Source organism: Triticum dicoccoides, chromosome 6A (assembly GCF_002162155.2).
Source record: "Triticum dicoccoides isolate Atlit2015 ecotype Zavitan chromosome 6A, WEW_v2.0, whole genome shotgun sequence".
Lineage (NCBI taxonomy): Eukaryota > Viridiplantae > Streptophyta > Magnoliopsida > Poales > Poaceae > Triticum > Triticum dicoccoides.
In genome coordinates, this window is record NC_041390.1 from 386,891,213 (window position 1) to 386,916,561 (window position 25,349).

Consider the following 25,349-nt stretch of genomic DNA (forward strand, 5'->3'; position numbering starts at 1 on the left):
TTTTTAATTTTTTATGCCCGTTTGAAAATGCGGTCAAAACGGCGGGCTTGACCGTTCCTAGCTAGTGGTTGAATCTTGGAAAACTTTTGATATTTCTCTGATTAAATAGATACCTATGTACCTAGGTATAATTTTTGGAAAAACTAAAGAGCAAACTATGAGGCAGATGTAGTTCAAATTTGACCCGCTTCCTGGTGAATGAGCGGAAATTTGTCTTTTTAACGAGAGATGGATCAAAACTTTTGACACCCAACCATTTGGTCAATTGTGCATTAAACATGGCCTAGTATTTTCTAAATTGATTTGGTCCAATTTTACAACAATTATTTGGTTGGTCCTTCACAAAAAAACTCATTTCGGACACTCGAAAAATGATTAAAAATAAGTACAAAGATCAGAAATGTATACAAATGAGTGCGCATCCATAAAATGTGGTCTAACTTGAGTGAAAATTGATGTGATGCCCTTTTGAAAAATATTTTTGATAGCTTCTTCATAAAATAGCTCTATCTCTAGTACTTGGAAATTATTTTAAATCACAGATTCTCGGACCAACCAGAACACTTCTCACGGATCACCCCACTCCATCTGATCTGAACCGTCCACACCAGGCGGATCCAACGTCTCTCACTCACCTCTCAGGAGGCCAACCCAAACCCTAGCAGCCCGCAGTCGCGTCTCTCACCCCTCTCCCCGAGAACACACCTGCCGACCCCTCTCCCAGATCCAGATCGACGACGGCGTTCCTTCGTCGCCGCCCCCTCCTTCCCCATCCATATCTCCTGCTCCCCACCCCGTCGGCGCTCTCACCCACCCATCGGCGGCCTCGCTCCCAAAATCTACTCTCTTCACCGCCGCCGATGCCCCACCACCATCCCCCTCCCCTCACCTGCCCCCACCTTCTCTCCCTCACCCACTCCCATCCACTGCGGCCATGGTTTTGGAATCTCTCCGGGCGGATTCCTCTGCGCCAACGAGGAGCCGAGATCCGCGCTCCGCCAATGACCATGCCGGTGGCGCAAGACCCCGTGGGCACGGGCGCGGGCGCGGACATGGCCTCCTCCCGCAGGAACCGCCGCCGCCACATGAAGTCCTCCTCCGTCAAGGCCAACGCCAAGGCCGTGGCGGCCCTCGTGGTGCCCGCCCCGGTCCCAGCGCCGCCAGCGCCGTTGCAACGCCTCTTCGACACCAGACGCGAGGTCTTCGCCGCCTCCTCTCCCAGCTTCGTCCCGCCGCCCGATGTCGTCGTCCGCCTCGCCGCAATCCTTAGTAAGCATCCCCTCCCCGCCCCCCCTCCCCGTACCGAGTTGCGCATGCGTTTCCCGTTTGATTGCCGTCGGTAGAGTCCTAGGTGGTAGGTTGCTGTCCATAGTTTGATTCGTGTCCCAGGTAAATTCGTTCGGGATGGATTGCATGGCATGGGTGCCCATCAATCCGTGTTTCCCGTGCTTATGATTTAGGAGGATGCCCTTTGGCTGTCACTCATGCTTTCACTCATTAATTTATTCTTGCAAGTTCAGTACACATTATCGTACTACTACTAGTGCTTGTCTGTTCAGCTGTCAAGTTTTCTCTTCCCCACCATGGAGTACTTACTAGTGGAAGGGAAGGATGCTGCATTAGCATACACTTAGAGTCTGTACATATAGATTACACAGTAATTTTGAACAAATTTGATCCTTCAATCTGCTCTCTAGCACGTAAAAATTCATTTGGTGCCTAATTGGTAGGCTTCCTCTGTTTCCTTCCTGCATGTATTTACCAGGGTGGTGCGTGGAAGGTCAGGGTTGAACTTACAGAAGCTTACCCTTACAAATCGATATATCAGAACTAGTTTACTAGTCTTGACATTGAGGATTTTTACTAACTGAAGCACCACATTTTTGTTGTTGTCCTGCTGTTGCTGCAGACCTTGTGAATATCTTTGAGGTGTTCCTGCCTCAGCTTCTCCTGTACCCTAACCCCTCGGACTCGTGACTCCTACATGCTCCTTTTCTGGCATGCCACGAGGTCCAGGCCCCTGGTATTTCTTTTTTGCCATGCACACGTCGGCATGTCTGCCTGCCTACCCATGCCTTGCCACGCCATTGCTGCAGCACCACTGCTCTGTTCTATCAGCATTAATAATAAGTGTGTCTAAGTGTGTCCTGCTAAACCTGATAGTTGCTACCACTGTCAGTGCACCTGTGCTTGCCATTTTGTGTGTTACTCATATGTCCCATAAGTTTGCATTACTCTGCATAGAGCTTGCTTCAAAACATTGCATTGTCCGAGTGAGTTTGGGGTTTACAGTATTCATATTGTCTGATGTTGAGTTTGTGTCACTCTGCATGCCCATACTATTAGCTTTCGTTCATCATTGCTGGTGCTGGTAATCACTAGTGTCTGAGTAAGTGTGGAGTTCACAGTATTAATATCATGTGATGCTGAGTTTATGTCACTCTGCATGCATGCAGAGTTCTCCATAAGCATTGCTTTGCTACTCTGCTTCCGTTTCTCGCTGCTGCTACTGGTAATCACTCTGGTATTACAAGCCTTTTAGGTGATACATCATCAACAAAACATGCTAAGCTTGCCTATTCGATACACATGCTTAGGCACAATCGTTAGGACCGGGCTCCACGCGGCAAGACACGATGCAGGTCTAGTACAACATGAGGTCTAGTACAACATGACAGTCATAAAGTTGCATTATTTAGCCACTTGTAGGGTAGGATATATCCAAATGTGATCAGTATAGGAACCAGGGTCCCCTAATTGCTAGCAAAACTTGTGTAATGAGCTCTTGTTACCTTCTACTAATGTTTAGTCTTGTTTTTTTAGTACTTCTGTATTGGTATCCAGAAATAAAATTCATATGTTTCTATATATGTTCTATTAGATAAGTATGTCAATACATAACTAGTAATGTAAATGGTGTGACGCGGTTCTAAACAAAAATGCAAATAGCTTGTGAATGTCAATCTCATGTGAGTCAGTCAATGAACTTACTATATTAGTCTCTTAGACCAATACATGCTTTTCTGTAACTTTAGATATTTTCCAGAATAGTTTTCTTGGTCCTTCATATCTAAAGCTTGCATGTATTATAGAAGCTCTACTTTATGCTAATACTTGCTTGTGTAACATTTTTCATGGCATACTTCTAAATGGACAAGTACGTGCGACGTCCAGCGTCAACGATGATGCAGACCATATGTTCAACTACAGTCCCATCCATTGCATCGACACAAAGGTATGCACTCTGTCTTGCTGAACAGATATGGTCCTGATGCTTGATGTCCTTATGCCTGATGCATGTATCATGTGACATACACATAATTAACTTTGACTTAGTTGCTCTGTTACAACAGATGGCAAGATGAATAGCTAGTGTCTGTTTAATTCAATCATGCACATGGAAGTTTAATAGGTACTATTGATTGAATATGAATGTTATTCCATATACTCAAATGGAACTTTGATCTGCTGTAACTTTGAATGATGGTTTTTAAACCTTGTCGTGTATGTGAAACATTCCATGCTCGTTTGCTGCTAAGTTTGTCATATGTGCCAATTCAATTCCCAATTTTGATGAATAGCCATATTCTGGATAAGTAGAATGATCTGGTTAATAATAATAATAATAATAATAATAAGTAGAATGATAATATAATGGTGTATCTTTACTTTTTATTTTAAAAGTACTATGTATTCTATCAGTGGCATACCTTTTGTTCTTTTTTGAATGCTCAGATGTTTTGCATCAGCCTGTCATTGCTAAGGGAGAAGCTGGACTTGGAGAAGAAATCTTTCCATTAAGCAGATTACATGTTTGGTTGCTACAAAGTACTAGGTAGGCTAGTTCTATTTTTTTCACGATCCTGGAGTATTTCAGCAGCGCCATGCAAATGCAGTAGTGTTAGGTTTCTGATTCACCTTTTGTAAAAACTTAGTTAGCCCCCAGTCAGTCAGTAGTAGCTCAGCCAGCCAGCCAGCCTCAAATAGTATTGCTGGAATGAATGGTTGTAATATAATAACATTGCATGTTACTTTGAAAATGTATCAGAACTGGGCTAGGCCCAAGATAGCTTGTGGTGTGATGTGTTGTAATGTCAATGGCATAATAATTTTTTTGGATTGGATCAATTTTTTCGGAACTGGGCTAGGCCCAAGTTATATTGGACAATTATTTTTGAGGGGAAAACATGAGAGGCCCAGCAAAGAAATGGCCCAGAAAAATACATGATCAAAAAGAAAACCTTCTGTTAAAAGGGCCACACAAAGAAATCAATAAGGCTGAATTGTTGGGCCAAACCCATGTACTAATAAAAGCACAGGAAAAAATACATTAAAAAGGCTGAATTGTTGGGCTCGGTCCATGTAAAACACCTAATCGGACCGGGCTGAATCTTGTCAGTGAACTTCTCAATTGGTCGCAATTTTGCCACGTCAGATTGCCACGTCGGATCCGACGTGGCCTGGGCAGACAGCCAGTGACCAAAACAAAAGGTCATGGGTTCAACGACCTGCATTTGCATGGCAGACAGCCACAGAGAAGGTCGTTAATTTCAGTTTACGACCGCCAGCTTTTGCCCTTCTATTTTTGGTCACAAAAAGGTCACAAATTAAAAACTATGACCTTTCAGGGGCCAATAGTGAGGGTCACAAATTGACATATTTCTTGTAGTGGGTGCGGGAGCGTGCAGCGGCGCGAGACGTGGAGCGGCGGCGGGCGGCCACCGGCGTGGCGCACGCGGCGGGGGGCATGGGGGCAGACGGACGGAGGAGAGGAGGTGGAAGGGAGGCCGGTTGTGAGTGTGTTGGGAGAGGAGAGGAGGTTGGGGATCTGGATCAGGCTGCATGGTGTTTTTTTGAGACAGACGGTGGGTGGGCGGTGTGGGACGGTCCGGGTGGGAGATGGTGGTGGGGTGGGAGTGTGGATCGGGCAGGGGTGGACACGCTTAGTAGCAACATCGGTTTTATACCCCTCGCTACTATTATGGCCTATCCCGGGGGCATTGTTGGAGACCATTTAGTAGCAGCGCGTGTTTATACCCCTCGCTACTACTATCAACTTAGTAGGAGTGTGGTTTTTATACCCCTCGCTACTACTAGTTAGCAGTAGCGCCCATTTTTAAACCGCGCTACTGATAAACTTATGTGTATAAGGTTTTCCCTAGTAGTGTTACTAGGAAATTCTTTTTCATGAAGCTTTCTACTAAACTTGGAAAAATTAAACTCATGAGACTCATCTCCAAAGCTAACGCCGACAGTTTGTTTCTCACAATCTATTTTAACGTTAACTGTGTTCAAGAAAGGTCTACCAAAGATAATGGGACAAAATCATCTTGTGGGGAACCAAGAACAAGAAAATCTGTAGGGTATTTTATTTTCCCACACAAGACTTCAACATCTCTAACAATCCCAAGTGGTGTGATGGTGTCTCTATTAGCAAGTTTAATAGTGGCATCTATTTCTTCTATTTCAGCGGGTGTTATGTCATTCATAATTTCTTGATATAAGGTAAAGGTAATAGCACTCACGCTAGCTGTAACATCCCAAATTTTCAATTCGGAATGTTATACATAGGTCATCATGTGCACATCATATTTTATTTGCATTTTGGTTGCGATCCTAAAAATCCTAAGCAATTCAAGGACCCACGGAGAGAGTTGGGGGTTTTATTATTTTCATATTTGATTTTTTTCTCAATTATTGAAAAGAGGGTCATTTTGATTTAATTATTTTTCTCTCCGAAATATTTCGTATTACAATATATGAGAGGAGATAATATTACTTCTCCAAAATAAAAGAAATATTAGAGGAAAAATGTTAAGATCAAATAAATAATTTCATTTGGATTTTATTGCTATTTTATTTGAATTAGAAAATATACATTTTTCAAAATTGCATTTTTAGGCCAAGAAAATGTTCACTTTCTTCCAAATTTTTTATTTAGACGGTGAATTTTTTTGGGGCATTTTTAGAATTTTTTTTATATTTTTTAAGATTTTTTTTCCTTTTCGGGACTCATGAGACCGAACTGGGCCAAGGGCCGAGCCGGCCCAGATTCGCCGCCGCATTCCCCCACTCGCCCGCGTGCCGCCGCCGGACTCGGAGGGAGTCCGAGCCCCGCCCGACGCCGCCAACCCCCTCCCCAAGTCGGACCCCACCGCCGCCTCTTCCCCCCTTTAAATACCACTCGGGGCCCCCTTGGACCCCGAGCCGCCCAGCTGCCTGCGCTGCACCTTGCCGCCTGCCTCGCCGCCACGCGCCGCCTGTCCCGCTGCTCTGCGTAACCCGCCGCCGCGCTGCACCACCCGCACCACCCCGCCACCACCCGCGCAGCCGCCCGCCTCGCCGGAAAGCCGCCGGAGCCGCGCCGGACCTTGCGGATTCGCCGCCCGGTTTTTTTATTTTAGGTAAAAACCGCCGGTTTTTCTTAGAAACCCTAGATTGGTTTTTTATTTATTTAGACCTGTTCGGTTTTCTCGGTTTCGTTTCCTTTGCGAACGTTCGTTCATTCGTTTGTTTTAACGAACGCATTCGCTCGTTCGTCTCTGTTAACGAATGTACGCGTCGTAGTCTTTTTCTTTTTTCTGCCAGGGACCTATCCGCGATTACTTTTATCGCAAATTAGCCCCTGATCTTCAAACCCTCGCAACTTTTTAACCATTTGTCTAAATCCAGTGAAACCAACGCCAAAATCTTCGTCGCAAGCCCCTCTTTCTATTTAATCAACTTGAACAAGGTTTTGACAATTTAAAATTTGGTTTCAAGCAGATTTGTTTTTGAAGTTCTTCTGACCGTAGTTTTAGTTCCGTAGCTCCAATTTGACCGATCCTTTTTGCAAATCGAATCTCTTCAGTTGAATTTTCAGATTGGATCTTCTTATTTTAGTTTTACCCTTGCATCATTGCTTCAATGCTTATGTATGCTATTGTTTGTTTGCGATAGAATTCCCGGAATGCGCAGCGTGCTACTATGAGTCTCTAGGTTTTGCGGATCATCGACAAGGCAAGTAACTCATTGATCATATCCCTTTGTTACCCAGTTTTTATGCATTAGTTACAACCCTCAAACATTGCATGAATAGGATGTGATTAACTTGTGGGTATTGGGAAGTATATGATGATGTAGAACCTATTGCCTTTTTATTACCAAACCTTGGGAGTTACTTCTACGCTATGCTTATATTACCATGCTATGCTCATAGACGTGGATTGGGTTTGAGTGTTTCCATGACAGATGTGAGATTGTTAATTAATGGTTAATTTAAGGTGGCTACTTAAATACACATCTGGGTAGATTCGTTGCGGGCACCTGGAGAATCCAGTGTTGTCCTAGGATATCCTGAAGTACCCGCGTGATCATCCTATGGTTCGCCACCCAGGCTCAAAGGGGTCATAAGATTATTCACGCTAGAAACTTCCGTGTGCAGCCACAAGCTATTATGGGCTCTAGCATAGTTGAGTATGTTGCATGACCTCTTTTAGTGGTAGACTAGTAGATGTAGGGGATGTAGGTTGGTACTGTCTACCCAGAGTAAAGAGTTAATATTTCTAAAAGACTGTGTCTCGGTCATCCGTTTCTCAAACACCATATAGTGCGAGAAATCCAACGGAGGAGATCAAGTTTTGTGGGGAAAAGTGCACAAACCTCTTCAGAGTGTACAAACTAATCATGATTAGCCGTGTCCCCGGTTATGGACATCTTGAGTATCTGGTTCTTGGATTTTCATGTCAATCTCAACACTTTAATTAATTTGTTGGGGTTTTGTTACTATCTAATTGGGATTGAGTTGGAGGAACCTTCTCAATGTTTAACAACTACCATGATAGTTAAATAAAATATATTCCTTTATTGTAGGGAAAAAATTGGTTTTTCGCGAAACATTGTAACCATAGAGCCTCCACCAGCCATATATGCATGTAGTGATACCCTTTATTCTGTTCATTGGTCTAATGTGTTACATTGCCAGCATATTCCATGTGATGACCCGTTTCGGGCTGCAACATATCATGTTGCAGACTTTTCAAACGAAGAGTAAGGTGCGCTAGGTCGTTGTCGTGCACTCAGCTATGCCGTTGGAGTTGATGGACTCCCTTTGTCTTCCAAGCCTTCCGTTGTTATGTTTTTAGATGGCCATAAGCCATATTTATTGTAATAAGTTCTCTTTTGGGACATTCAATGTAATAAGTGTGTGATTGAACTCTTTTATAATTCCTTCAAGTACTGTGTGTGTCAGCATTACCAATCCAGGGATGACACTTATGCACGGAGATTTGATCATCTGAGGTCGGATCGCTACAAGATGGTATGAGAGCACACGTTGACTGTAGGACACGGCCACTAAGTTAAACCATAGGGCACTCTTCTCTACTCATTTCTGACTCCTCTCCATTCTCTACTCTATAGGATGGCAGACTCAAGGAACAAGTTTGCACAACCGGATGAAGACACACCCTTTGGACGATACTTGAAGGAAGTCACTAGGTACCTGAACATCAGAATACCAATCTTCACTGGGACCTACACCGCCACTTTACCAGAAGAGGAGAGTTGGACGATTCGATTTCACGTTCCAGGAAGGACATTCACGCCAGTCACTGAGCCCATAGAGTTTTCCTTTGATGCATCAAGCTGGAGTCTAGGAAAGATCATGGCAGCCCACGTCGCCATAGGACGCATCGACGAACATTATTAGAAGGATCTGACGGACACTATCTACTAGATATGTGGGCGCCGAGATGAGCAATGGGAGATGATCAACACCAGGAGGGACAGGTCCATTGCAGCCTTTATCTAGGAGTTAAACCAACACATTCATCGCCAGGAGAACCAGATGTGTGCAAGCATGATAGATCTGAAGAAGTTGATGACTAGGAACATGGAGCTTGAAGAGGAACTCAAGTCTACGCGCGACGGATACGAGGAGGAAATCACAAAACTAGTGGAGAAGAATGACGACCTGGCAAGGAAGCTAGGAGTATTCATGGGAGACCCCGCGCCAGGAGGAGATGACGACCATCCCAAGGACTACATCATCATCGACGACACTGACTCCGACCCCGACACTAGTGATGATGATTATGAAGACGAAGCTGGAGCGGATATCATGGAGTCTTCCACCATTCAAAATTTCTAGTCGACCACCATATTATTATTAGTTTTCGCCCCATGTATATAGTAGTAGTCCGAGCACTGTAACAATCGTTTGTATGCCCTTGCTTGAATTGATTTGGTGTGATATGAATGTGTTTGTCTTATGTGCATATGGGTAGTGCTTTCTCAGTAGACCCCATTCTATTCTAATCTCTCCCCTCTAAACCCATCAGATGCCTCTGAGATGTGACCTCGGATTTGCCTTCCCACCGGAGCTCACTCAGTTGATCCAACATCAGAATACCCTGATGCAGTTGCTAGTCCAGAACCAAGGCAACAACAACAACAACAACAACAACAACAACAACAACAACAACAACAACAACAACAACAACAACAACAACAACAACAACAACAACAACAACAACAACAACAACAACAACAACAACAACAACAACAACAACAACAACAACCAACTGCCACCACCTCCAGTTGACAACTTAGCCCGTTTTCTAAGGTTGCAACCGCTGGTGTTTTCCAGTAGCACCGAGCCAATAGTTGTTGTTGACTGGCTACGATGGATTGGAAGGGAGTTGACCACTGCAGGTTGCACAGATGCTGAGAAGGTGCGTTTTGCCGCACATCAATGGGATGGACGTGCAACCTCATGGTGGGAGAATTACACAGCCACCTTCCCTATAGCCAATGTCACTTGGGAGCAGTTTCAGCAAGCATTCCGCACTGCTCATGTCTTAACTAGAGCTATGAGCATGAAGAAGCGTGAGTTTCGCAACTTATGCCATGGAAACCGTACTGTGAGGCAGTAGGTGGATGAGTTTAGCAAGTTAGCTCGCTATGCCCCAGATGATGTGGCCACAGATGTCGCGCAGCAGGGGAAGTTTATGGAAGGGCTGGATGATGAGATGAGTATGCAGTTAATGGTGGCAACATTCAAAAACTACCAGGAGTTGGTAGACAAGGCTCTTATGATTGAAGGGAAGTAGCAGCGGATTGAGAGCCGCAAAAGGAAGTATGGACAACGGAAGTACAATTCAGGAGCTCAACAGAAGCCTCGTTTTACCCCAAACTCGGGAGGACATACCCATAACCATGGAGGCCACACCCACAATGGAGGAAGTTCGCATAACCACAGTGGCTCCAAGAATGGAAACGGGAATGGAACAAGCAGCAATCAGAGTCGCTCTAACCCAGCCACACCCGCCAAGAAGGATCTAAGTCACATTACTTGTTTCAAGTGCGGGAAGACTAGACACTACGCCACCGAGTGTTCTGAAGCACAGAATGGTAATGGCAATGGAAGCTCTAGGAAGAAGCCCAACCCTTTAAACAGGGGACAAGTGAACCACGTGAACATAGAGGAGGTTGAAGAGCAGCCAGATGTAGTTATCGGTAAGTTTTTGGTTAAGTCATTTACCGCTCTCGTTCTTTTTGATACTGGTGCATCCCATTCATACATTTCAAGGGGATTTGTGGACAAGTTAAAGTTACCCACCTTAGCCCTTGGGTCTCCCATGCTAATAAGCTCACCAGGAGCAGAGTATATGGCCAGCCAATGGTGCGATCGGATACCCTTAACCATCGGTAGCCATGTTTTCCCCTCAAACCTAATAATTTTGGAGTCACAAGGATTGGATGTGATACTAGGAATGATTGGCTGTCGATGTATGGAGGAAACATCGATTGCGCCAGTAAGTCAATTTTGCTCACTACCCCTGAGGAGAAAAGGATCAAGTATGTGTCCAAGCATGCGCCAAAGAGAACCCAAGTAAATTCCCTCTCAGGAGTTGTTTAGGAGGAAGTGCCGATAGTGAAGGATTATTCGGATGTATTTAAAGAGGAGCTACCAGGCATGCCACCGGATTGAGACATTGAGTTTTTGATAGAGTTGTTGCCAGGCACCAGACCCATATCGAAGAGACCATACGGGATGCCCGCAAATGATCTGGAGGAGATTAAGAAGCAGATTAAGGAGTTATTGGAGAAAGGTTACATTCGACGAAGTTCGTCACCATGGGGAGCCCCAGTGCTCTTGGTTGAGAAGAAGGATGGATCCTTGAGAATGGTTGTTGATTATCGGGCAATGAATGAAGTCACGATAAAGAACAAGTACCCACTGTCGATGATCAATGATTTGTTTGACCAGCTGCAAGGAGCTAAAGTATTCTCCAAGATCGATCTGCGATCAGGATACCACCAGCTGAAGATTCGAGAACAGGATATACCCAAGACAGCTTTCACCACAAGGTACGGGTTATATGAGTACGGTTATGTCATTTGGACTAATGCCCCAGCCTATTTCATGAGTATGATGAATAAGGTGTTCATGGAGTTCTTGGATAAGTTGTCGTGGTGTTCATGGATGATATTTTGGTATACTCGAAGAATGAAGAGGAACACAAGGAGCATTTGTGTTTAGTTCTCGAGAAGCTCAGGGAACATCAGTTATATGCCAAGTTCAGCAAATGCGAGTTTTGGTTGAAGGAAGTAGGATTTTTTGGACATGTTATATCAGGAGAAGGTATAGCAGTAGATCCTACCAAGGTGCACTATGTCACTGATTGGCTAGCACCCACCTCAATTGGAGAAATCCACATTTTTCTTGCACTCGCGGGATATTATCGGAGATTAATTGAGAATTTTTTTAAGATTGTGAAGCCTATGATGGATTTGCTGAAGAAGGACACTAAGTTTAAATGGGCAGATGAATGTGAGGCAAGTTTTCAGGAGTTGAAGAAACGTTTGGTTACTGCCCCAGTGCTGATTCTGCCAGATATACACAAAGATTTCCAAGTGTATTGCGACGCTTCTCGCTTAGGACTTGGAGGTGTACTTATGCGGGGTGGAAGAGTTGTCTCATATGCCTCACGACAGCTTTGACTGCATGAGTTGAGTTATGCCACGCATGATTTGGAGTTAGCAGCTGTAGTGCATGCACTCAAGACCTAGAGACATTTTCTTATTGGAAATCATTGTCATGTGTACACAGATCATAAGAGTTTGAAGTACATTTTCAAACAGAAGGAGCTGAATCTCAGGCAAAGGAGATGGTTGGAGCTTATAAAATATTATGATATGAAGTTGCACTATCATCCAAGCAAGGCTAATGTCGTAGCAGACTCTTTGAGCCGGAAGAGTTATGCCAATACCCTCGTAAGCGGAGGATTATCAAAGGAGTTGGCCGAAGATCTCAGGGAGCTTTGTTTGGAGATAGTCCCTAATGGTTTTGTTGCAGCATTGGAAGTTCAGTCAACATTATTGGGAAAAATCGAGAAGCTCAGAAGGATGATAAGGAAATTGCTGAGATAAAAGAGAGGATGAGTAAAGGGAAAGCCAAAGGTTTTCGTGAGGATGATCACGACACCTTGTGGTTTGAGGACCATGTTTATGTACCCAATAATGCAGATATCATGAAGTTGATACTTCGGAAGCTCATGACTCGCCATACTCGATACACCCCGGAACCACCAAGATGTATTTGGATTTGAAGGAGCGTTTCTAGTGGACTGGTATGAAGAAGGATATTGCCGAGTATGTAGCCGTATGTGATGTATGTCAGAGAGTGAAGGCAGAACATCAGAAGCCAGCAGGATTACTGCAGCCTATGTCGATACCCGAATGGAAGTGGGATAAGCTTGGCATGGATTTCATCACCGGATTGCCAGGACCCGATCGGGATATGATTCTATTTGGGTAGTAGTGGATCGTTTGACCAAAGTGGCTCACTTTATCTCAGTGAAAACCACCTATACGAGTGCGAAGTTGGCCAAGATATATATGACCAGGATTGTATGTCTGCATGGAGTTCCGAGGACCATCGTATCAGATAGAGGAACACAGTTTACCTTGATGTTTTGGAATCAGCTGCACCAGACCTTGGGTACCAGGCTAGAGTTTAGTACAGCCTTTCATCCGCAGGCACATGGGCAGACTGAGAGAGTCAATTAGATTCTGGAGGACATGTTGAGAGCTTGTGCGCTAGATTATGGATCTAGTTGGGATGACAATTTTCCTTACGTGGAGTTCTCATACAACAACAACTACCAGGCCAGTTTGAAGATGGCACCTTTCGAGGCCTTGTATGGAAGGAGGTGCAGGACACCGTTGATGTGGGATTAAGTTGGAGACCGCCAGTTGTTTGGACTAGATTTGATCAAAGAGTCCGAAGATAAGGTTAAGTGATTCGAGACAGACTGGACGTAGCTCAGTCCAGGCAGAAGAGTTATGTAGACTCAAAACGCAAGGTGGTAGTCTATGAAATCGGAGACAAAGCATATCTTCGAGTGTTACCTCTACGAGGAGTTAAGCGCTTTGGAGTTAAGGGAAAGTTATCCCCGAGATTTGTAGGACCATACCGAGTTTTGGAACGTATGGGAGAAGTTGCCTACAAGTTGGAGTTACCCGAAGGACTGTCAGGAGTTCATGATGTGTTTCACGTTTCCCAGCTGAAGAGGTGCCATGCTGAGATGGCCGATATTCCTTTGAGAGATACAATGCCCTTGGAAGCAATTCAGTTGGATAGTGATTTAACCTATGAGGATAAACATGTCAAGATTCTCGAGTTTGCCAGACGAGTTACACGCAACAAGGTTATCAAGTTTTGCAAAGTTCAGTGGAACCATCATACCGAAGATGAAGCCACCTGGGAACGAGATGAATATCTACTGAAGGACCACCCACACCTATTTTCTAGCCAACCCGAATCTCAAGGGCGAGATTCACCTTAAGGGGGGTAGGTTTGTAACATCCCAAATTTTCAATTTGGAATGCTATACATAGGTCATCATATGCATATAATATTTTATTTGCATTTTGGTTGCGATCCTAAAAATCGTAAGCAACTCAAGGACCCACAGAGAGAGTTGGGGATTTTATTATTTTCATATTTGATTTTATTTCTCAAATATTGAAAAGAGGGTCATTTTGATTTAATCATTTTTCTCTGCGAAATATTTCGTATTAAAATATATGAGAGAAGATAATATGACTTCTCCAAAATAAAAGAAATATTGGAGGAAAAATGATAAATCAAATAAATAATTTTATTTGGATTTTATTGCTATTTTATTTGACTTAGAAAAATATGCATTTTTCAAAATTGCATTTTTAGGCCAAGAAAATGTTCACTTTGTTCTAAATATTTTATTTAGACGGTGAAAGTTGTTTTTGGTATTTTTACATTTTTTTATATTTATTTATGATTTTTTCCTTTTCGGTGGTTTTGTTTAAAAAAAGTTCCTAGGCCGAACTGGGCCAAGGGCCCAGCCGGCCGAGCTTCGTCACTGCCTTCCCCCGCTTGCCCGCGTGCCGCCATCGGACTCGGAGGGAGTCCGAGCCCTGCCCGACACCGCCGACCCCCTCCCCAAGTGGGACCCCGCCGCCACCTCTCCCCCCTTTAAATAACACCCCGCCCTCCCCCCTTGGACCCCGAGCCTCCCTGCCGCCTGCACCGCACCTCGCCGCCACAGCCGCCGCCTGCCTCGCCGCCCCGCGCCGCGCGCCGCCTGCCATTCCGCCACGCACAGCCCGCCGCCGTGCCGCACCACCCCGCCGCCACCCGTGCAGCCGCCCCGCCTCGCCGGAAAGCCGCCGGAGCCGAGCGGGACCTCGCGGTTTCGCCGCCCGTTTTTTTAGTTTTAGGTAAAAACTGCCGGTTTTTCCTAGAAACCCTAGATTGGTTTTTTTATTTATTTAGATCGGTTCGGTTTTCTTGGTTTAGTTTCATTTGCGAATGTTCGTTCATTCGTTCGTTTTAACGAACGCGTTCGCCTGTTCGTCTCTGTTAAGAACGTATGCACAATAGTCTTTTTCTTTTTTCTGCGAGGGACCTATTCCTGATTACTTTTATCACAGATTAGCCCCTGATCTTCAAACCCTCGCAACTTTTTAACCGTTTGTCCGAATCCAGTGAAACCAATGCCAAAATCTTCGTCGCAAGCCCCTATTTCTGTTTAATCAACTTGAACAAGGTTTTGACAATTTAAAATTTGGTTTGAAGCAGATTTGTTTTCAAAGTTCTTTTGACCATAGTTTCCGTTCCGTAGCTCCGATTTGACCGATCCTTTTTGCAAATCGAATCTCTTCAGTTGAATTTTCAGATTGGATCTTCTTATTTGAGTTTTACCCTTGAATCATTGCTTGAATGCTTATGTATGCTATTGTTTGTTTGCGATAGAATTCCCGGAGTGCACAGCGTGCTACTACGAGTCTCTAGGTTTTGCGGATCATCAGCAAGGCAAGTAACACATTGATCATATCCCTTTGTTACCCATTTTTTATGCATTAGTTACAACCCTCAAACACTGCATGAATAGGATGTGATTAACTTGTGGGTATTGGGAAGTAGATGATGAGGTAGAACCTATTGCCCTTTTATTATCAAACCTTGCGAGTTATTTCTACGCTATGCTTATATTGCCATGCTATGCTCCTAGACGTGGATTGGGTTTGAGTGTTTCCATGACAGATGTGAGATTGTTAATTAATGGTTAATTTAAGGTGGCTACTTACATACACATCTGGGTAGATTAGTTGCGGGCACCTGGAGAATCCAGTGTTGTCCTAGGATATCCCGGAGTACCCGTGTGATCATCCTATGGTTCGCCACCCAGGCTCAAAGGGATCATAAGATTATTCATGCTAGAAACTTCTGTGTGCAGCCACAAGTTATTATGGGCTCTAGCATAGTTGAGTATGTTGCATGACCTCTTTCAGTGGTAGACTAGCAGATGTAGGGGATGTAGGTTGGTACTGTCTACCCAGAGTAAAGAGTTAATGTTTCTAAAAGACCGTGTCTCGGTCATCCGTTTCTCAAACACAATGTAGTGCGATCAATCCAACGGAGGAAATCAAGTCTTGTGGGGGGAAAGTGCACAAACCTCTTCAGAGTGTACAAACTAATCATGATTAGCCGTGTCCCCGGTTATGGACATCTTGAGTATCTGGCTCTTGGATTTTCATGTCGATCTCAACACTCTAATTAATTTGTTGGGGTTTTGTTACTATCTAATTGGGATTGAGTTGGAGGAACCTTCTCAATGTTTAACAACTAACATGATAGTTAAATAAAATATATTCCTTTGTTGTAGGGAAAAATTGGTTTTTCGCAAAACATTGTAACCATAGAGCCTCCACCAGCCATATATCCATGTAGTGATAGGCTTTATTCTGTTCATTGCTCTACTGTGTTACATTGCCAGCATATTCCATGTGGTGACTCGTTTCGGGCTGCAACGTATCATGTTGTAGACTTTTCAGACGAAGAGTAAGGTGCGCTAGGTCATTGTCATGCACTCAGTTCTTCCGTTGGAGTTGATGGACTCACTTTGTCTTCCAAGCCTTTCGTTGTTATCTTTTTAGATGGCCTTAAGCCATATTTATTGTAATAAGTTCTGTTTTGAGACATTCGATGTAATAAGTGTGTGATTGAACTCTGTTATAAATCCTTCAAGTACTGTGTGTGTCAGCATTACCGATCCAGGGATGACACTTATGCTCGGAGATTTGACCATCTGAGGTCGGATCGCTACACTAGCACTTATGTCGCATAAACCATGATAAAAATGATCTCCTATTTTAACTGAGACAACGGGCGTGCCAACAACGGGTCTATGTTTTTCCTCTTTAACAGGTTTGGCAATTCTAGTAGCTTCATTACAGAAGTAAATAAAATGTCCATCTACATTTTCTTCGAGGAGATCCTTAAACATAGCAACACTAGGTTCTACTTTGATTTGTTCATTAGGTTTATGTGTTCTAATATTATTTTTGCTAACCACAGTTGAAACTTTAGCATGTTCCTTTATTCTAAAAGGGAAAGGTGGTTTCACTGGTATGCGTCGGTGCTATACGAATGGTTTTTAATCCCTTTCCGCGATGGCGTTCGGAACTGTCACCAAGTGAGTGTGGGCGATAGGGGGGTCCTTCCCACACGACCCAGAAACCATCGGGGATATGCCCTCCTGGCACACACGCTCGGTAAAATGAGGTCGTGTGCGACCGGCGAGCACTCAAATACAGAAATACGTACAGTAGTGCTCAGAAAATACAATTATACAGGCGAAATCATTTCCAGTCGTAAGTACATCCCAGACAGTCAGTCCCCGCTAAACGTTTCTGTTCATATATACATCCCACACAGTCACTCCAAGGAAAACGTTTGCGCAAGGTGGTGTAACGCAAACAGTTTTCAAGAGAATGTCATGTGTGATTGTTCATTGATCCAACACGGTTTACTCCAAGAAACTGTGTGCGTTGCCTGAGGTCATTGCCCATGGTGTTTTCTTAATAACCGTTTGCAACAGGAAAACCCAATTAGCAAGCTAATTGGCCAATTAGCAGGCTAATTTCCCTATTATTAATAATCCATTTACTAATCTAATTGACATTCATATTGAGCACATAATATATTCCATTTCCATTGGAAACTTTTGTTTAGAAAGTGGTGTCACGACCGTGGGGATCAAATGGATGGTTCAGGAAAGTCTAGTGAAGCGGCACGGTCTAATCATATAGATGACCATATATTAAGGAAGCAGGATTTTATAATTGAAATACATCAGAGTACAACATAATATAGCTTCAGCACTTCGCTACCCCATTACACAACTGCACACGCAGCAAGTTTCACATGCAACATCTAGAACCTTTCGAAATTAGCATCATAGACGGTACATAGAGAGATGCATCTCATCTGGAAAACTGCTGAAGCGGAAGGCGAATATTGAGCCTTCATTCATGTTCAATGTCTTTGCCACTTTAGGCCAGTGCCCGTGGATGATTGACCGTCCATCCTTCGACCTCTTCAGAAACACTTCAATATTGAACCGTGGGTGTTGTATGAAAACTTTCCTCGCCTCCTGACCACAGAGGTGGTTTGAGAGGTAATCATCAGTCAACCTTGAAAACAAGGATGTGCATAAGTATATTCTCTATATTGGAAATGGGGCAAAGGAACAAAAAAGGCAAGGTATAATAGTTAGTACCATCTGGTAAACCTTAGTGCTTCCCATTGTTTCCTTGCAACACATATAAGGTAGTTAGTCATCAGGTTAAGTAAGGGTTCGCATGCTATCAGTAAAATATGTTGATGATAAATAAGCACATTGCAGATTCATCAAATTAATTCAAGCCACATGGAAAACCCATTTATCCAAACCAAGCATGATTAAGAACTAGGAAATATAGCACTTTTATATGTTTCTCATGTATTAAGTGTAGCCAAATTCGATTTATTCCTCACATGGTATACAATAACAGAATGCAGCCACAACAATTGAACATCGCATTGCAGAATTGAACCAAGCTGTTAACTAAACACCACAACAAATGAACCAAACGTTACCTGAGCACCACATTGCACAATATAACATACTCCTAATAGAAGATCAGACAGTTTACCAAACCAAGCATGCTTAACAACTTGGAAATATAGCAATTGTATTTGTTACTCATGTATTTAGTACAACCAAATTCAATTTATTTCTCACATGGTATACAATAACAGAATGCAGCCACAACAATTGAACATAGCATTGCATAATTAAACCAAGAAGTTAACTAAACACCACAACAAATGAAACAAACATTAACTGAGCACCACATTGCACAATATAACATACTCGTAATAGAATATCAGACAGTTAACCAAACCAAGCATGCTTAACAACTTGGAAATATTGCACCTTGAAGAATTGAACATCACATTTGCAGAATTGAACCAAGCAGTTAACTGAACACCACATTGCATGACATATAGAAGATATACACTATAGCAGAAGATTGCATGGTAAAAGTAGATAGCACAATTCACTAGAATTTATTAAGGAAAGGCAGTAGCTAGCAAACTGAACATGGGTCCTTATAGTGAGCTAGTAAGACAAGCTAGTCCTCATTGTCGGAGATATCGATGACGACTGGCTCCTTGGACATGGAAGAGGGCGAGGCCTCCTCATCGTGGGTGCCCTCGTTGTAGTGGTGAGTTTCCTGAGCCGCTCCGGGCACCAACCCGCTGGCTCTCGAGATGAGGTAAGAACATGCATGCTGAGAAAACACCTCGTAGTCTTCTTCAAAGGCACCGACGGTGACCTCGAGAAAACGCCACGAACTGTCGTTTAAAGCAGCCAACCACGTCGCGGCGTCAGCGCGCGAGGCGTCAACGGTGGCCTCGATGGCGAGGTGCTCCTCCAAGATCTGGGGGTCGGCATGAATGGCAGCCATCGCGACCTCATCCCCGCGTGCGGCCATAATTTTCTTCTCGCTGCCAAATGTTCCTTGAGATCCTGGCTATACTACGTGCACCATGGCTTAGGCCGGCACTTTTTTGGTGGAGGGGTCGGTGAGTTGGGTGGAAGGTGCCGCGCTCGCGTCGGCGGTCAGGGCATGTGGGATGTGAAAGGAGGAGGAGGAGGATGGGGGTCGGGTGTGGATTACCTGCCTGGATAGGCGAGGCCGAGCAGCGTGAAGGAGGGTGGTCGGTGAGGAGGCGGCGCTGCAAGAAAGGAGTGAAGGTTTCAACTTGGAAAGTAAGGCGGAAACAGGGGAAATGTGGCTTTCGGTAAGGGGGGGAGGTAGATATTTCTACGGAAGCCAAAAATTTGGAATCGCTTTAGTGAAAAAACTGGCGCGTAAACTGTCATCAAACACGGTCCCTTATTCAGAGCGGGTTGTGGACTGTAGCTGTCGCACCTTGTCGCGTTAGCCATATGTGTACTATACTCCGACGGTCCACCAAGATATTTTGTGTTGCATCTCACACGGTTGGTTATTATAAACTGTGTGGGATCTAGTTGATTTTCCGTCTTGATTTGAATTACATAATGGGGTCACAGCGGCCATGGATGATGTTTGAATTGCTAGACCTTTTATCTGTAGTGAACATGCAACTACATGTGTGTCCTCAAAGAACTGGAATTATTCAGGGTTCGTTTGGAAATTTTTATGCATTACGTGAGTTTTAAATGCATTTATGTGCATAATTCAAATTTGAACTACATGCACATGCTCTAGTGCACATAAATTGGTTGAAAAATCAAACCTTTGTCCTTGGGTGCATGCTTAGGTCCCATGCAAGAAATGGGAATGAATGTCAAACACCATGCCACCATCACTCGGCGCAAACATTGAGATACCTGGTATTTAAATTCTAGTAAATCCAAAACTCGTCTGAAATTCATGAAACTTGGCATGCTATCATGGAGCGGCATCAACATGCTGTGGTAAATTATTTGTCCCATTTGGGGCAGGTTTGGGTATATGCTTCTCACAAACCAGAGCTTCTCACAACAAGCATGATGGTTTCGGTAGGGAACGCCCCACCTTTGGGGATGAAACGATATCCATTGCCTCTTATTGCTTTCAAAAAAAAATCTCGTGTCAACGTAGAACAACAGGAGTGTTGTGTTTTTTGTGATTTTTTGAGGTTCGTTTGGACATATTTATGCATTAAGTGAGTTTTCAATGCATTTATGTGCATAATTCAAATTTGAACTACATGCACATGCTCTAGTGCATATAAATTGGTTGAAAAATCAAATCTTTGTCCTTGGGTGCATGCTTAGGTCCCATGCAAGAAATAGGAATGAATGTCAAACACACTGCCACCGTCACTCGGCCGCAAACATTGAGATACCTAGTTTTTAAATTCTAGTAAATACAAAACTCATCTAAAATTTATGAAACTTGGAATGCTATCATGGAGCGGCATCAGCATGCCATGGTAAATTTTTTGTCCCATTTGGGGCAGGTTTGGGTATATGCTTCTCACAAACCAGAGCTTCACACAACAAGCATGATGGTTTCAGTAGGGAACGCCCCACCTTTGGGGACGAAACAATATCCATTGCCTCTTATTGTTTTCAAAAAAATTCTCGTGTCAACATAGAACAACAGGAGTGTTGTGTCAATTTTTGTGATTTTTCGGGGTTCGTTTGGACATTTTTATGCATTAAGTGAGTTTTTAATGCATTTATGTGCATAATTCAATTGAACTACATGCACATGCTCCAGTGCATATAAATTGGTTGAAAAATAAAATCTTTGTCCTTGGGTGTATGCTTAGGTCCAATGCAAGAAATGGGAACGAATTGCAAACACCAGGGCACCGTTGATTGCCGGCAAAACATTGAGACACTTTCTTTTTAAATTCTAGTAAATCCAAAACTCGTCTGAAATTCATGAAACTTGGCATGCTATAACGGAATGGCACCCGACATGTTGTGGTGTTTTTCGTGTCCATTTTGAGAGAAGGCGCACTCGAATAACAACCAACAAAGGCATTTTGAAAAAATAGCTGCCCCTTTAATATCTCAAATGTTTGTATAATTCAAACCGTGTGCGTTATGTTAACCATTCACGTGACACCACGTGTCTTGGTTTTAATAGCTATAGGTTTTAATGGCTCTTGATCGCAAACGTTTTAGATAGAACACCCGTATGCAAAGTGAGAGCAGGATTTGTGCATCTCTTGAACACAAACGGTTCTTTTGGATGATCCGTGTGAACCACTTACAAACAATTTGGTGCGATTTGCATCTGTCATATTGGGTATGTTGCCATTTGTCAAACTAGAAAGATTGACATTTGTTGATCTAGTAACATTGCCATTTGCCAACCTTGTAAAACTGCGATTTGTCAAAATATGAAGCTAAAAATCACTAGCAGTATCTATTTTTGCAACTAAAATTCAGTAATTAAGCATAGATGGAGGCGAGAAGGCGTGTTTAGCCGGGTGTGCAGAGGGCGGCGCAGTAATATTCAATTTGACAGCGGGTGGCACAGTTCCCGATACGGCTTTAATGCAGACGAGGGAGAGGGTAGCCGTTCCCGAAATGTTGAACGGCCAAGGATGCATCCTCCTTCAATTAGCATCGTGTGAATGCTTGAGGGTAGTAATGGGAGGAGGACCAGGAAAAGAGGCAGCACGATGTGAATGCAACGCAATTTGCACTCATATAAAGGCGCCCCTCCATTCTAATGCATCTACCACATCGTACGCACCTAAGCATTTTCCTAAGCACCTACACTAATAAGCACAAAAGTGCTCACTCCAGACCCATGGCGGCGATGCGCGCGAGCGGCCAGCAGCTGTGCCAGATGGTCCACGACGCCGGCCTACGGTATGGCACCGTGGATCATCTCCACACGGTGTTGGCGACTGGCTGGTGGATGACCGCCGTCGACGCCAGCTACGACTCTCAGTATGACCAGACGATCATTCACAACACCAACAGGTTCACCGTCGTCAAGAAGCTCGCGGACAACATCACCGTACTCCTCCATCCCGCGTGCCCGGGCTCCTCATTGCCTGCCACCCTAATCGGCCTCCATGGTCGGAACCTCTTTCAAGCACTGATGGCCCTGTGACTTGTCACGCCCTCGATGCGGCGATATCTCCCACGTGTCGAAGCACGACTTAGAGGCATAACCGCATTGAAAGCAATGTCGCAAGTGAGGTAATCTTCACACAACCCATGTAATACATAAGGGAAAGAGATAGATAGTTGGCTTACAATCGCCACTTCACACAATTACATGAATAAAGCATTACATCATCCAGATACACTCAAGGTCCGACTACGGAACCAAAATAAAAGAAGACTACCCCAAATGCTACATAGATCCCCGATCGTCCCAACTGGGCTCCACTACTGATCAACTGGAAATGGAAACAACATATAAAACATGATCTCCATCGAGCTCCTCCTTAGCTCGGTTTCGTCACCTGCACGGTAACACCGGCACCTGCAAACTGGTTTTGGAAGTATTTGTGAGTCACGGGGACTCAGCAATCTCACACCCTCGTGATCAAGACTATTTAAGCTTATGGGTAAGGTAAAAAGGTATGAGGTGGAGCTGTAGCAAGCGACTAGCATATATGGTGGCTAAACATACGCAAATGAGAATGGGAAGAGAAGGCAAGGCACGGTAGATAAAACTATGATCAAGAAGTGATCCTAGAACAACCTACGTCAAGCATTACTCCAACACCGTGTTCACTTCCCGGACTCCGCCGGAAAGAGAACATCAGGGTTACACACGCGGTTGATGTATTTCAATTAAGATCAACTTCAGGTTTTCTACAACCGGACATTAACAAATTCCCATCTGCCCATAACCGCGGGCACGACTTTCGAAAGTTCAAATCCCTGCAGGGGTGTCCCAACTTAGCCCATCAGAAGCTCTCATGGTCAACGAAGGATATTCCTTCTCCCAAGACAATCCGATCAGACTCGGCATCCCGGTTACAAGACATCCTCGACAATGGTAAAACAAGTCCAGCAACACCGCCCGAATGTGCCGACAAATCCTGATAGGAGCTGCACATATCTCGTTCTCAGGGCACACTCAGATGAGCGCTCCATACAACTAAAACCAAACCTCGAGTTTCCCCGAGTGGGCGCTGCACAGGGCACTAGTTTGGACCAACACTCAGAGGAGCACTGGCCCGGGGGGTTTAAATAAAGATGACCCTTGAGTCTGCAGAACCCAAGGGAAAGAAAAGGCTAGGTGGCAAATGGTAAAACCAAGGTTGGGCATTGCTGGAGGAGTTTTATTCAAGGCGAACTGTCAAGGGGTTCCCATTGTAACCCAACCGTGTAAGGAATGCAAAATCCGAGAACATAACACCGATATGACGGAAACTAGGGCGGCAAGAGTGGACCAAAACACCAGGCATAAGGCCGAGCCTTCCACCCTTTACCAAGTATATAGATGCATTAATTAAATAAGAGATATTGTGATATCCCAACAAAATATCCATGTTCCAACAAGGAACAAACTCCAATCTTCACCTGCAACTAACAACGCTATAAGAGGGGCTGAGCAAAGCGGTAACATAGCCAGACAACGGTTTGCTAGGACAAGGTGGGTTAGAGGCTTGGTTTAACAATATGGGAGGCATGATAAGCAAGTGGTAGGTATCGCAACATAGGCATAGCAAAAGAGCGAGCAACTAGCAAGCAAAGATAGAAGTGATTTCGAGGGTATGGTCATCTTGCCTGAAATCCCGCAAGGAAGAAGAACGAGTCCATGAAGAAGACAAACGGACATAGCCGATGGGTCCTCACAAACGCGACGTTATTGGAACCAACCTGAAGAAGCAACACCGGAAAGAAGGACACAACATAGTAAACAACTAACACATGAACATGGTATGATATGCGAGATGCGGTATGCGATGCATATGCATGATTTGGAAAGGAATTATCGAACCTGGCCTCAACTTGGAAATCCAAGAGTGACACTGGAAAGAGGAGATGATTTCGGTTGAAATCGATATAAAGATCACCGGAATCGGATGCACGGTTTGGAAATGGCAAGCAAAACAAATATGGCACCGGTCTGCGATAAACAACAAGTAGCCATCTAAATGCATCATGATAAATATTCTACAGCACTCAAACATGTCAAAAAAACTACATGGCAGGGATCCACTCATGATGCTTGGCAAAATATGAACACTGAGATATGGCTAATTCACTCATTAACAGGTGGCAAATGATAACATGTTTCAGACTTAGTGGAATTAACAACATATCAGGAATTTATCATCTGGAAGCAATGTTTAGAGCATGATAACTATATGCTACAGGAACATATCATGGCAAAGCAAGGCATGGAATGAAGCTACTCTAAGCATATAACAAAAGTCTCTTAGTGACCATGAGCCAAAAGGGATCAGAAAATACAATTGCAAGCATGTGAACATAGCAAAAACATAAACAGATTCAGACTTGGTGAAAAACTGGAGCATGCAAAAGAGTTTAACAAGTAGGCATGTTTACGAGCTCGATGCACTAACTACAGAGCATGGCATGACAAACTAAGCATACACCCATCAAGAAGACATGGCATAGAAGCTAGACATGGCAAGAACAACAACATAGCATGCACGGATCAATAGCAACAACCTCGGCAAAATCGCTAAACATGTTAACACCTGCCAGGAACATTTTATAGCAAAAGTAGAGCTCGATTGACTCAAGCTAGGGTGTTCCATAATTGCAAACAAAGACATGGATGGATAGAGAACCACAATATTAACAAAACATCCTTACTGATCAGGACAAGGGCTTAGTGAAAAACTAAGTCCCTGAAATCAGCATCACTGAGTAAGCTACTTTGCATGCTTGTGCTAGTCACCACAAATATCACAAAAATACATGGCATACACCCCTGTAAAGATGTATGGCATATAACAAAACACATGTAGAGCTCAGGATCATAGCATGCACACATTAATCATG